A 16,248-nucleotide genomic window follows, 5' to 3' on the forward strand; every position below is an offset into this window, starting at 1 on the left:
TTCCTAGACCGGCAAGGGAACTTGCTGTTCCAACAGGACAATGCACGTCCGTATGTATCCCGTGCCACCCAACGTGCTCTAGAAGGTGTAAGTCAACTACCCTGGCCAGCAAGATCTCCGGATCTGTCCCCCATTGAGCATGTTTGGGACTGGATGAAGCGTCGTCTCACGCGGTCTGCACGTCCAGCACGAACGCTGGTCCAACTGAGGCGCCAGGTGGAAATGGCATGGCAAGCCGTTCCACAGGACTACATCCAGCATCTCTACGATCGTCTCCATGGGAGAATAGCAGCCTGCATTGCTGCGAAAGGTGGATATACACTGTACTAGTGCCGACATTGTGCATGCTCTGTTGCCTGTGTCTATGTGCCTGTGGTTCTGTCAGTGTGATCATGTAATGTATCTGACCCCAGGAATGTGTCAATAAAGTTTCCCCTTCCTGGGACAATGAATTCACGGTGTTCTTATTTCAATTTCCAGGAGTGTATATATATATATATATATATATATATATATATATATATATATATATATATATATATATAAAATAGCAGAAAGTCAAGACACTACTTTTAGTCTACCACAACACGATATTTACACATATTTACACAAATAAAACTGGTAATATTATTAGTTTGCGGCAATGCTACAAGACTCGTAAATGCAATCCTGGAAGAACGCTGATTATGAAACCTTCGGCGAAACATAGAATGTGTCGTCGTCGTGGCCCTCAGTCGTTATCTGCAATAACCCAAAACTGTTCCTTACCTTTTTTACTGTTACTGGATCGCCATCTGACTGCTACATCAAACTGCGCCATGAATATACTTACTCTGTTTTACTATACTTTATTAGCTGCTGGTGGGCTGTCATGATAAGTGGCTGTATTTATTACCAAAGCTGACGTTATTCTTTAATAGCAAAGCTGACGTTATTCTTTAATTAATTTGACTGACGTTACGTAATTCATAGTTAAACTTTTTCCTGACAACAATAAAATTTTGCAAAGTTTTACGTTGATGGTTTTTGGGATGGATTATAATCAGTAATGCAATATTGCTGGCAAAAATTAATTATATTCTGAATGAAATAATTTTACAAACGTTAAAATGGGACTTATCTTTTACAATAATCTTACAACTACCATTGCGCAAACATACCTTCAGTAGTCTTGAGTTTCTAAAAAAAAATAATTCCATAATATTAGTTCCTCTTATGATAATAGTTAGCTGATGTCTCTGTACATACGTATATAATCTCTTGTAAATCGTAGCTGGTGGCTGGCAGGCACACCGCTCCTCTCAACCTCTCGCTTCAGACCCGCTACCGACTCGCTTCACTTCTCGCTTACTACTGACTTCCTACGAACGTTAAAGTGCGGTCTCTCCCGCCAACAATGCTTTCTGGTGCAGACAATCCCTGCTACAATTACAAAATGTATCAATGCGCGCTCTTTCCCGCTCTTTTCTTAAAATGTATCCATACGCGGTCTCTCCCGCCCTTTTTAAAATTGTATCAATGTGCGGTCTCTCCTGCCAACAATACTTTGGTGCAGACATTCCCTGCTACCACAATTATTTCCAGCATGACAAATATTAATCATTCCTACTTAATCCTATTAATAAAATATAAACATCTTTCATAAATTGTGGTTTGACAATAGAAATATACACGTCTTATATACAGGGTGTTACAAAAAGGAACGGCCAAACTTTCAGGAAACATTCGTCACACACAAAGAAAGAAAATATGTTATGTGGACATGTGTCCGGAAACACTTACTTTCCATGTTAGAGCTCATTTTATTACTTCTCTTCAAATCACATTAATCATGGAATGGAAACACACAGCAACAGAACGTACCAGCGTGACTTCAAACACTTTGTTCCAGGAAATATTCAAAATGTCCTCAGTTAGCGAGGATACATGCATCCACCCTCCGTCGCATGGAATCCCTGATGCGCTGATGCAGCCCTGGAGAATGGCGTATTGTATCACAGCCGTCCACAATACGAGCTCGAAGAGTCTCTACATTTGGTACCGTGGTTGCGTAGACAAGAGCTTTCAAATGCCCCCATAAATGAAAGTCAAGAGGGTTGAGGTCAGGAGAGCGTGGAGGCCATGGAATTGGTCCGCCTCTACCAATCCATCGGTCACCGAATCTGTTGTTGAGAGGCGTACGAACACTTGGACTGAAATGTGCAGGAGCTCCATCGTGCTTGAACCACATGTTGCGTCGTACTTGTAAAGGCACATGTTCTAGCAGCACAGGTAGAGTATCCCGTATGAAATCATGATAACGTGCTCCATTGAGCGTAGGTGGAAGAACATGGGGCCCAATCAAGACATCACCAACAATGCCTGCCCAAACGTTCACAGAAAATCTGTGTTGATGACGTGATTGCACAATTGCGTGCGGATTCTCGTCAGCCCACACATGTTGACTGTGAAAATTTACAATTTGATCACGTTGGAATGAAGCCTAATCCGTAAAGAGAACATTTGCACTGAAATGAGGATTGACACATTGTTGGATGAACCATTCGCAGAAGTGTACCCGTGGAGGCCAATCAGCTGCTGATAGTGCCTGCACACGCTGTACATGGTACGGAAACAACTGGTTCTCCGGTAGCACTCTCCATACAGTGACGTGGTCAACGTTACCTTGTACAGCAGCAACTTCTCTGACGCTGACATTAGGGTTATCGTCAACTGCACGAAGAATTGCCTCGTCCATTGTAGGTGTCCTCGTCGTTCTAGGTCTTCCCCAGTCGCGAGTCATAGGCTGGAATGTTCCGTGCTCCCTAAGACGCCGATCAATTGCTTCGAACGCCTTCCTGTCGGGACACCTTCGTTCTGGAAATCTGTCTCGACACAAACGTACCGCGCCACGGCTATTGCCCCATGCTAATCCATACATCAAATGGGCATCTGCCAACTCCGCGACCGAGCGAGGTGGCGCAGTGGTTAGCACACTGGACTCGCATTCGGGAGGACGACGGTTCAATCCCGTCTCCAGCCATCCTGATTTAGGTTTTCCGTGATTTCCCTAAATCGTTTCAGGTAAATGCCGGGATGGTTCCTTTGAAAGGGCACGGCCGATTTCCTTCCCCATTCTTCCCTAAGCCGAGCTTGCGCTCCGTCTCTAATGACCTCGTTGTCGACGGGACGTTAAACAACACTAACCTAACCTAACCAACTCCGCATTTGTAAACATTGCACTGACTGCAAAACCACCTTCGTGATGAACACTAACCTGTTGATGCTTGATGCTAGTACTGTAGAGCAATGAGTCGCATGTCAACACAAGCACCGAAGTCAACATTATCTTCCTTCAATTGGGCCAACTGGCGGTGAATCGAGGAAGTACAGTACATACTGACGAAACTAAAATGAGCTCTAACATGGAAATTAAGCGTTTCCAGACACATGTCCACATAACATCTTTTCTTTATTTGTGTGTGCGGAATGTTTCCTGAAAGTTTGGCCGTACCTTTTTGTAACGCCCTGTATATATATAATCAGCTGCCGGCCGGTGTGGCCGTGCGGTTCTAGGCGCTTCAGTCTGGAACCGCGTGACCGCTTCGGTCGCAGGTTCGAGTCCTGCCTCGGGCATGGATGTGTGTGATGTTCTTAGGTTAGTTAGGTTTAAGTGGTTCTAAGTTCTAGGGGACTGATGACCACAGATGTTAAGTCCCATAGTTCTCAGAGCCATTTGAACCATTTATAATCAGCCAGAGCACTATGACCGCGTGCATAATAGCTGATACGTCCACTTGGCGTGGATAATAACAGGGACGGGTCATGAAATGGAAGCAGAATGGAAGCACTGAGACCTTGGTAGGTCTCTAGAGGGAGTTGCCTCCACATCTGCATACAAAAGTCACCTAATTTCTGTAAATTCCAAGGAGGGGGACAATGAGCTCTGACGCCACGTTTAACCACATCCCAGGTGTGTTCGATCGGGTTCAGATCTGGCAAGATGAGGGCCACCACATCAACTGGAATTCGCCATTGCTGTCCTCGAAGCACTCCGTCTCACTCCTGGCCTTGTAAAATGACGAATTATCTTGCTGAAAAATGCATGCCATTGGGAAACATGATCTGCTTCAAGTGCTGTATGTGGCTTGCAACCAGTGTACAATCCTCCCTATCCGCCTATCCGTCATGGCGCCTTGCACGAGCTCCACTGGACCCATGGAGCCGGCCGGTGTGGTCGAGCGGATCTAGGCGCTTCAGTCTGGAGCCGCGCGACCGCTACGGTCGCAGGTTCGAATCCTGCCTCGAGCATGGGTGTGTGTGATGTCCTTAGGTTAGTTAGGTTTAAGTAGTTCTAAGTTCTAGGGGACTGATGACCTCAGATGTTATGTCCCATAGTGCTCAGAGCCATTTCGACCCATGGATGCCCACTTGAATGTTCTCCAGAGCATAATGAAGCCGCAGCCAGCTTGTCTCCGTCCCACAGTAGATGTGTAAAGGAGCTGTTCCCCTGGAAGACGACGGATTCTCGCTCTCGCATCGGCATAATGAAGAAGGTTTCGAGATTCATCAGACCATGCCATTATGACAACATCCAGTGTCACGACGTTAACAGAGGCACATGCATGAATCGTTGGCTACAGAGGTCAAAATTTTATTCGGTTTAATACCTTCATCTTTCCTGTGAAAATTAAGTAAGCTTTTTCATCTCCACTTGGTTATCAGTAATACTATGCAGTGTGGTGATTGGAATAATACTGACGGTCTAATATTCAAAATTATGGAAGTTAGTGCAGAAATATCAGTAAATAGACAGAAGAAGAAGTTCGCTAACTTACAGGACATTTCGGGAGGTTCAGTTGAGGACAATTCTCGAACTGTTGTTAACCTGTCTGATAAAGATTTGTCAAAGGTTTAAATTTTTGTACTAGCCAAAGGAGGCAATTTTGCTGACACCCAAAAACGTACCCACAGAGGATATTGTAGCGAATATTGAGGCAGGTATCCGTCAGCTTACACAGCAGTCCGCTGATGTAATTAGAACGGAAACAGCTAGGATTTTACGTACATGTAAGCCGCCTAACAGTAATCTGTCACACGCACAAAGGAAGGCGCTGAGGGATATAAATGCAGATAAAAACATTGTTGTTCTTAATGTAGATAAGGGTAATGCCACCGTCTTATTGAACAGTGAGGAGGACTGTCATGGGAAGATCAATGATATTTTGGCTCCCTCCAATTACAAAAAACTTCAGAAGGGTCACACTACGAAGACTTCAAAAATGACCAATCGACTGGTGAAAGCGTCTTTATTCCCCTCCAACAGTAAGGAGCTGCTTTGTTAAACAGAAGCGTACCCACCTAGACTTTATGGATTACCCAAAGTGCATAAACCTGAGGTTCCGTTGAGGCCAATTGTCAGCGCTATAGGCGGACCCATCCACGAGTTAGCTAGACACCTTGGCTCATTGCTGCAACCTTATGTTATGTTGGTAGGACGGACAGCCATACTAAAAATTCAGCTCATTTCACTGACAAGTTAAAGGAAATGAGCATGGGCCCGGAAGATCTCCTCGTCAGTTCCCATATTCTGTCGTTGTTTACCATGATTCCGGTAAACGAAGCTATCTTATGAATAGCGGATATTTTTTCTACCGATATTGTGGCCTTATTCCGACGCTGACTCACCACAATCTACTTTCAATACAATAGTGACTTTTATGAACAGAGTGACAGTCCTCTTTGTCCTGCTGTGGCTAACTTATTTATGGAGACTTTTGAACAACGGGCGTTGCAAACCGCCAGGAAGAGACCAGCCAGATGTATCGCTATGTCGATGACATGTTCGTAGTATGGACACACGGAGCAGAGGAGTTGGATGCCTTCCTGACAGATTTAAACAGCATTAATCCGAAAATCCAATTTGCTATGGAGACGGAGAGTAATGGGCAATTGAATTTCCTGGATATGTCTGTGATTAAACGACGGGACGGAACGTTGGGCCATAAGGTGTATGGGAATGCCACACATACTAGACGTTATCTGCATAAAGATTCAAACCACCATTATAGACAAAAAGAGGTGTAATAGAGCGCACAATATATGTGAATCTGTTAATTTAAAAGATGAGATTGAACATTTACGGGCAACTTTCATGAGGACTGGCTATTCTAGCAAGGATATAGATCGAGCACTTCGCTCTAGGCAGAGAATTAGGAGCAACGACGAACAACAGTCGCCCAACTGGAAGGTTTATCCTTCGTTCATTAGTAAGGTTACAGATCGCATTGGAAAGTGTTAAGCAAGTATGGGGTAGAAACTATTTTCAGACCCACCAGGAAAATAAAAGAATGTTTAATATCAGCAAAAGATGCCCGATATCCTCTGGCTACACCGGGGGTATATAAAATTCTTTGTAGTTGTGGACAGGTGTATATCGGTACCACAAAGAGAAGTGTGAACACCCGTCTTGTTGAACATAAGAGGAACTGCCGCCTGGCTCACACGGATAAATCGGTCGTAGCAGAACATGTTTATCAAGAAGGTGATCACGAAATAAAATTAAGTGACACTAGCGCCATAGTTAAAACCTCGCATTATTATGCGCGCACTTATAGAGAGGCTATCGAGATTGATGAACAAAGTAATAATTTTAACAGAACAGACGAAGGTTTTAAACTGGATAAAATTTGGATGTCAGAGTTGCACCGGAAGCGTGACGATCGATTACGTTCAATCGAGAATGTTGGCATTACCGGAGACAGTCTCATAGCCGACGCCACGTGATGGACAGTTCGCCACTTTACCTCGGAGGATGTCTCCCGCAGTCGGAGACGAAACGTCAGGTCCGCAGCTCGTGGTCGTGCGGTAGCGTTCTCGCTTCGTACGCCCGGGTTCCCGGGTTCGATTCCCGGCGGGGTCGGGGATTTTCTCTGCCTCGTGATGACTGGGTGTTGTGTGATGTCCTTAGGTTAGTTAGGTTTAAGTAGTTCTAAGTTCTAGAGGACTGATGACCATAGATGTTAAGTCCCATAGTGCTCAGAGCCATTTGAACCATTTTTGAACGAAACGTCAGGGGAGAGTTTTCTACATCGACCACGGCCTGTCAGTCGAAAGTTTGAAGTGAAGACAACATCGGCCGTGAAAGCCTACATTTCACGATAGATATGAGTGAGTTTGAACGTGGTGTTATAGTCGGCGCACGAGCATTGGACAAGGCATCTCAGAGGTAGCGATGAAGTGGAGATTTTCCCGTACGATCATTTCGCGAGTGTACCGTGGATATCAGGAATCCGGTAAAACATCAAATCTCCGACAACGCTGCGGTCGGAAAAAAAATCCTGTAAGAACGGGACCAACGACGACTGAAGAAAATCATTCAACGTGACAGAAGTGCAACCCTTCTGCAAATTGCTGAAGATTTCAATGCTGGGCCATGAACAAGTGTCAGCGTGTGAACCATTCAACGAAAAACATTTATATAGCTATAACAACAATAATATCAATGAGAAACAATTAACAATTATAACAGCAGCAGTATCATAATAAATTTGACAAATACTTACTCCTGCCTACTGCTGCTCAGAATGTGTTTTTTTGTAATGTTGTGAATTTATATGGCTACTGCTGCTGCTACTGCTGCTCGTGGATGGCGACTGGGTCTGCAAATGTTCGTCCACTCAAAAAAATGGTTCAAATGGCTCTGAGCACTATGGGACTTAACTGCTGAGGTCATCAGTCCCCTAGAACTTAGAACTACTTAAACCTAACTAACCTAAGGACATCACACACATCCATGCCTGAGGCAGGATTCGAACCTGCGACCTTAGCGGTCGCGAGGTTCCAGACTGTAGCGCCTAGAACCGCTAGGCCACTCCGGCCGGCCTCATCCACTCAATAGTGTAAAATGCTACTCCACACAGAGTCTCCGGGCTCAGGGTCCCATTGGCCAATAGGCGTCGAAGCTCAGTCGCCGTTGGACACCATAAAACATCAGGAAAGGAGTGAGAGTACCAAGACAGAGAGGGCAATTACTTAAGAGACCAACTCTAGCCAATTAATGAAGATGCTGTCTTATCAGGGTCAAAGGTCAAGTCGTAAATAAGACAAAAAATGCACTGGAAACCGCAGCGTCATACTGCAATGTACTCACTAATTTCGCTTTTGTTTGTTTGTGGGAACCTCAATGTGTGGTATCATGTGTTGATTCCATGCCATGGGCATCAAAGCCGAAAATGGATCCCGGGTTCGATTCCCGGCGGGGTCAGGGATTTTCACCTGCCTCGAGATGACTGGGTGTTAGTGGTGTCCTAATCATTTCCTCATCATTCATGGAAGTGGCGAGATTGTACTGAGCAAAGGTTGGGAATTTGTCCGGACACTGATAACCGCGCAGTTGAGCGCCCCACAACCAAACATCATCATCATCATCATCATCATCATCATCTGAAAATGGAACTGAAAGTTCCCATCAGACACTGATAGCGGCTGTGCAGGATCTGGCGGACCCAATGGTGCACACCCACTGAGCCACACCTCCAGAGGACTCTCTATTACTGCAGTATATAGGATGGCTGATTGCAGTCTTACAGCATACTTGCAGTCGGAGCCACTGCGCCATGGGCGCTACGCAGAGGCTGTCTAGTCACGGCTTCGACGCCGCCATTCATGCTTCAGTTCAGAGAGCCTCATCCTTGTTGCTATTTTATGAGCTGGAGTCTGCTTCTTGCTGTATTATACCTGTGGTGTCACTGCCAGACACCACACTTGCTCGGTGGTAGCCTTTAAATCGGCCGCGGTCCGTTAGTATACGTTGCACCCGCGTGTCGCCACTATCAGTGACTGCAGACCGAGCGCCGCCACACGGCAGGTCTAGTCTGGAGAGACTCCCTAGCACTCGCCCCAGTTGTACAGCCGACTTTGCTAGCGATGGTTCACTGTCTACATACGCTCTCATTTGCAGAGACGACAGTTTAGCATAGCCTTCAGCTACGTCATTTGCTACGACCTAGCAAGGCGCCATATTCAGTTACTATAATTACTATCTTCAAGAATCTATTCTGAACAGTTAATGTTGTGAATCATGTACCGTCAAGAGCGACGTTCATCATTAATGGATTAATGTTAAGTATCAAACTAATTACGTCCGCTTTCTGGATTCTCATTCCTTGTCATGTTCCAGACCTCACGTCAGTATAGTTCTTCCCTCCTCACGCCAGCCTGCGTGAACTAAAACGCGTGCATTTCGGCCTCCACTCGTAACACGGTGTTGGCTCTTCTGCTAACACAAAAATTTCTAATGAGTCTTTGTACAGTCGGAGAATGGCTCTGAGCACTATGGGACTTAACATCTATGGTCATCAGTCCCCTAGAACTTAGAACTACTTAAACCTAACTAACCTAAGGACATCACACAACACCCAGTCATCATGAGGCAGAGAAAATCCCCGACCCGGCCGGGAATCTAACCCGGGAACCCGGGCGCGGGAAGACACTCGGAGAAAGCTACCAGTTAAGTAAAGCCTTTGTTTACTATATCTGCTTGTTTGCTTATCAATTCTGATCCTGTCCAGCTTTCTTATGACGACTGTTGCTGCACCACTCTGAAACCAACCTCCCTTTACCGTCCTGTACGAAGTCGTACACAACAGAATGCAAGTAATGCAGTAAGGCACCTACCACGTCTTGTTACTGGGTTCAAGCAATTGAGACGCTCGTATATTCAGATCATGGGTGGAGCACGCACTTCAGTATTACTGTGGGGTACTTTTCCGTCACAGATATCTCGACATGCTAAGTGGGAAGTAGTCGATGATTGCACTCTAGCGACTACATATCCTTCTGACAGACCAGGCAGTATCCGAAAGTAACGTTCAAAGGCTAACTTAACGCTCTGCAGCGAGCTGGTTGTTATTAAACGTCGACGCAATGCCTAGGAATGAGTAGGCTATATTCTGACAGTAATTCACTAAGCAGTTGATACAGCCATCCCGAAGTCTTCAGGCCACCTACAAAAGCCTCTTGGGTCTAGGTGGAGTGAGGTGCAATAAGGGTCACAAGGGAGGCTTTATTACTCAGGTTCATACTGATAAAAAGCAGAGAACCACACAACACTTCTAGTGGCTAGTATCAAATGCAAAAATATTATTACAGTGAGCATGAATAGATCACTTCAAGATAACTCCTGACATCGAATTGATCCAGTAACCCATCTCAGATATGAGAAGCCATCTACAGAAGTTGTAGTGAAGGAAGTGTGTCTCCAGACAACCCCAAAACACATCGTCAGACGATGGTACATGAATTTGCTAGACTGCTGCTGCGGCAAGCCTTGATATGGCGTCCCTTCGCCACCGTGTAATCTTTATAAATTTTCACTCCCCATGTAGAAGCTGGATTCTGCAAATTGTGTGGCTCGTGATTGTGTGCCATTTCACAGTTAAATCAAGTACACCTTGATATGACAATTTATTATGATAAGATTACGTAACTACTACACAAGTTTCAAATTACTGATTTCAGTATATTATCGTCATCTTCAGATATAACAATTAATGTACAACTACGATAATGCGGATGAAAATTCTAACTTTTAACTAAATAATTAATCTTCTTAGTAAGAGACGTGATGCTTCACCGGCGCATAAAATGTTTCCAGACAGGTTAAAATACGCAGTTGTTAAGACTATTTATAAGCCAGTTGCTAAGAAAGGCTTAAACAATTATCGTTTCGTTTCCTTACTGACATTCTTTCCAAAACATCGGAAAAAGTAATGTACTCGAAAGTACTCTCACATTAAAGAAGGAATCGTTTACTTAGCACATCACAGTTTGATTCCAGAAGGGTTACTAAACTGAGACTCTTATTTACACATTCTCCTGCCAAATCATTTACGCCTCAAATAACAAAACATCGTCAGTTGGTATTTTTTGTGGTCTTTCCAAGGAGTTTGATTGTGTAGTTCAAGTCATAAATCATGTTAAATTCTTAGAAAAACTTAAGTTTCTGGAACTGCTGGCTTTGCACACAACTGGTTTGAATCATACTTAACAAACAGGATGCGAAAAGTTGTCGATTGACTCTGACAGTGTTTGAAAGGTAGAAAATGTTAGTGACTGGGGACAAATAACAAAGGGAGTCCCACAGGATTCAATTATTGATCCACTCCTATTCCTTATATATGTGAGTGACCTCCAACTTAAAATTCAACAAGCAGATTTGATATTTTTGCAGGCGATAGTAGCGTTATAATACATCGTTAGAGAGAAAGCAACAGGAAGATTGTCAATGATGTTTTACAAAGAATTCTTTAGTGGTTCTCAGAAATTTTGAGAAAACACACTATGTATATTCAGTTCTGTACAGCACATAGAGTCTACCAACAATTGATGTAGCACACGAACAGGGTCAGTAAAAAGGATAGAATGCTTCAAATTTTGTGGGTGTACGTATGGATCAAAACTTGAAATGGAAGAAGCATATTATTGAGCTGCTCAAGCCATTAAGTCCACCTACATTTGCCCATCGCATAGCCACTATTCTTGGAAACAAACTAACCTACCTCCGGGCATAGTTTGCATATTTGCACTCAGTTATGTAATGGAATAATTTTCTGGGATAACTCCTCACGTAGAAAAAAGTTTTGATTGCAGGAAAGCTAACGATAAGCATAACATGTGGTGTTCTCTTACAGTCGTCATGTAGACACATCTCCAAAGAATAGGCGTTTTAATTGCACCTTCAAAATATATAATTTCTGTAATGAAATTCGTCATAAACATCATTTGAGAAGAATAGTGATGTCGATACCTACAACACTAGTGGAAAAATGACCTTTGTTACCTATCATCAAAGCTGTCAGTGGCTTCAATATGCAGCAACAACATTTTTTGTCATTTGCCCAACAACTTAAACTTGCAGACAGGTAAAAAAAACTAGTTTTTAAGTTTAGTGGCATGAGTTGAACCACAAACACATTAATATAACATGCATACATATCCTGTAAACTTACTCGTTCCACATAATTTCGACGAAAGAATCGTTCAAAAGATCTGTGGAATATGTAAGTAACTAATTAATTAAGGACATCCTCCTACAACATTTTCATCAAATATGGCAGGTTGGCCAGAGCTGAGTTCCGAATTTATTCAGTTAACGAATGACTGGAACAAAATATTAAAATGGATTGAACATATCGAGAGGACTCCTAAAGGAAGACTAACAAAACAAGTTTGCATCTAATAAACACTAGGAATACGAGATTCAGGAAGACCACAAAAGAAAAGTTAACGAGATTCCTTCTAATCCTTGAAGTGAAGTAGAAGGAAAAGGAGAAGAAGAAAAGGAAGACTAGGCAAGTGGAGAGAGGCAGTTTTGATTACCATCCTCAAACTAGGGAAGGGACCGAACATGTTGTTGTCGTTATGGTCTTCAGTCCTGAGACTGGTTTGATGCAGCTCTCCATGCTACCCCATCCTGTGCAAGTTTCTTCATCTCGCAGTATCTACTGCAACCTACATCCTTCTGAATCTGCTTAGTGTATTCATCTCTTGGTCTTCCTCTACGATTTTTACCCTCCACGCTGCCCTCCAATGCTAAATTTGTGATCCCTTGATGTCTCAGAACATGTCCTACCAACCGGTTGCTTCTTCTCGTCAAGTTGTGCCACAAGCTCCTCTTCTCCCCAATTCTATTCAATACCTCCTCATTAGTTATGTGATCTACCCATCTAATCTTCAGCATTCTTCTGTAGCACCACATTTCGAAAGCTTCTATTCTCTTCCTGTTCAAACTATTTATCGTCCATGTTTCACTTCCATACATGGCTACACTCCATACAAATATTTTCAGAAACGACTTCCTGACACTTAAATCTATACTCGATTTTAACAAATTTCTCTTCTTCAGAAACGCTTTCCTTGCCATTGCCAGTCTACATTTTATATCTTCTCTACTTCGACCATCATCAGTTATCTTGCTCCCTAAATAGCAAAACTCCTTTACTACTTTAAGTGTCTCATTTCCTAATCTAATTCCCTCAGCATCACCCGACTTAAATCGACTACATTCCATTATCCTCATTTTGATTTTGTTGATGTTCATCTTATATCCTCCTTTCAAGACAATGTCCATTCCGTTCAACTGCTCTTCCAAGTCCTTTGCTGTCTCTGACAGAATTACAATGTCATCGGCGAACCTCAAAGTTTTTATTTCTTCTCCATGGATTTTAATACCTACTCCGAATTTTTCTTTTGTTTCCTTCACTGCTTGCTCAATATACAGATTGAATAACATCGGGGAGAGGCTACAGCCCTGTCTCACTCCCTTCCCAACCACTGCTTCCCTTTCATGTCCCTCGACTCTTATAACTGCCATCTGGTTTCTGTGCAAATTGTAAATAGCCTTTCGCTCCCTGCATTTTACCCCTGCCACCCTTAGAATTTGGAAGAGAGTATTCCAGTCAACATTGTCAAAAGCTTTCTCTAAGTCTACAAATGCTAGAAACGTAGGTTTGCCCTTCCTAAAATAGGTCGTAGGGTCAGTATTGTCTCACGTGTTCCAACTTGTTTGGCTTCAGGAGACATCGATCGTTGAGCACTGATGGTGAAGACGTACGTATGTGATACTATATTTTGTATTAGGACATTTTGTACGGCATTCTGAACATTGTGAGGATGGGGTACGAGTGAAACTCGTCACACGTAATTTGTTGGACAAGTAATCTCTTTATACAAGCCATTCAGCATACAAGAAGTGCTCTCGATTTACGTTGACCTCCTGCGCGACTTTACATTGCAATTTCAGTTACACTGCGGTGTTTCGACACGTTAAATACTCATCATACACATGTTATACATGTGACCTAAGATGTACTCCTGTTGACACTCTAAGCGGTTTCTCTGCAGTCGTAAGAATTGGTTGAAATATTAAGTACAACTTTCTACATTCTTTTATATACACACAGATACATTCAAACTCCCAGCCAATACACAAAAAGAAGAATTGGTTTTTCTTGCAGATGACACAAATACCGGAGCATACGTACAGAAACACAATAAATGGTAAGTCACTTTCTTAAAATTATCGTTGAATGATTTCCTGCAAATCGTCTCACTCTCAATTTCAAAAATGCACGACGTATTCGAGTTGTGCATTCTGAATGTAAGTGAGGAAATAATAACCAGGATGGGAACTTCAAAAATTTTACGCTTACATATCAATGAGCCTTCAATCTTGAAAAAAAAAATCGACATGTTCTTGAACTCCTACAACTGAGTTTAGCCTCATTTGCACTTCAAATGAGTGCAAAAATTTGTCAGAGACAGAGCAATAAGTAAACATATTTTGCGCAATTTTTTCAGTAATGTCCTATGGAACAATGTTCTCGTGTGTCTAATCTTTAAAAAAGAAAGTTTTCATTGTTAAGAAACTTGCCGCAAGAATAATACGTGGTGCTCCCCCACGACCATCTTGCAGACAGTAGTTTAAGCAATTGCGCAGTGTTAATACTGCTTCCCAGAATATGAATTACCTCATGATGTTTTTTTTTTGTAACCAAGCAACTAGAGTTCAAAGGGAAAGATGATGTACGTAACGGCAATACTAGAAGAAAAATGACATTCATTATTTTGCATTAACCCGCCAGGTTAGCCAAGAGTGCTAATGCGCTGCTTCCCGGGCTCGGGTAGACGCGCCTGGCCCAGATCGAATCCGCCCAGCGGATTAACGACGAGGGCCAGTATGCTGGCCAGCCTGGATGTGGTTTTTAGGCGGTTTTCCACCTCCCACTAGGTGAATACCGAGCTGGTCCCCACGTGCCGCATCAGTTACATGCCTCACAGACATTTTTTTAAAAAAAAGTTCACATTATTTCATGGTTTACACTAGATGCAGACAGCTGGGGTGCACTAATACTGTCATGGGGGGACCCCCTTAAAATTAACCATACCAAAATCCGACCTTAACCATGCCAACCCTGCGAAACATGCGGGACAAAGGCACAAGCAAAAAACGGAGAATCTGCAGTAACGTTGACTATGGTTAAAAAAAGTGATGCACAAAGCTGCTACTACAATTTTTGATTTGAAAACAAACTGAAAAAGTTTCTTCTTAACAACTTATATTTCGTAGAAGGATTTGCATTAAATAATTCGTAAAAGGCGGTGGGTTGGAATTACTAATTTACATATGAAGACATTAAGCATTAAGTCGTATTTACATGTCAATGTATAATGTAAATGTAAAATGAAGATGCCACTGACATACAGTGAGGATAATGATAAGCCAGGCTAACCCTTGTGGGTCTTTCGGGGTAATTTGCTTCCAGACGATCTTTCATTTTTACAGAGGTCACGGCTTTGTCTGTTCTCAAGCACCTTACAAATAACTTCAGTGCAGTATTTGAAAATCTTAGCTGTCACGTTTCTGTGGTTCTCGCAAGTCTAATCCATGTTTTCTTTTATTACGATGACGTGTAAATTGAGACTCAAGTTTAAATTGAGACTCAAGTAATAATATTCTTGACTCTGTCTTTCTGGGAATTTCTCGGCTTCTAACACTTCGCTGTAGATTTACTACGAAAAATCTGATTTTTACGTACCTCTTCATTAAGGTGCAAACTGCCTGAGGCCAGACACATTACTCCTGTGTAGCCTAAGAAACATATTCTGACATCTCGAGAGCTGTGCAGTTTCGGAGGACGTACGATGATTCAATTATGTTTCAGGCAGAAGGACTACACAAAAGTTAAACTGACTGAAGAGAACACTCAGTTCCTCATGCCGTGCTTACAATGACTGAGAATTGATACAGAGTGCGACTAGTAACTGAGATGCGCAAATCCGTCGTCTTGCTGCCGATTTTCTCAGGCGACCTGTCTCGTTCGTGCCCAGGATTTCACGCGCTTGAGGAGTTTCATACATAGAGTTTCTGAAGGGTTGAAGATCGACGAATGCACGTTTCCAACTAACGTTGCAGATGTATGGAAAAAGAGAAACAGTATTCTAGATGCGAAGATATGACAGTGATAGTAATGAATTTGAGCAAGTAATACCTCAAAAAAAAAAAAAAAAAAAAAAAAAAAAAAAAAAAAAGAGAGAGAGAGAGAGAGAGAGAGAGAGAATGCAGAGGAACGATTTAGAAGGGCGATGCTATCGGTAGGGGAAAATACGTGTAATATAAGAGGTAACAATTAATTGACGCACTTTTGACGTTTTCGATATTCGAATAAGGTCTACTGATGTAAGGGACCTATCGTTTCACAAGCCTCC

This window comes from Schistocerca americana, chromosome 3 (genome assembly GCF_021461395.2).
Source record: "Schistocerca americana isolate TAMUIC-IGC-003095 chromosome 3, iqSchAmer2.1, whole genome shotgun sequence".
Taxonomy (NCBI): Eukaryota; Metazoa; Arthropoda; class Insecta; order Orthoptera; family Acrididae; genus Schistocerca; species Schistocerca americana.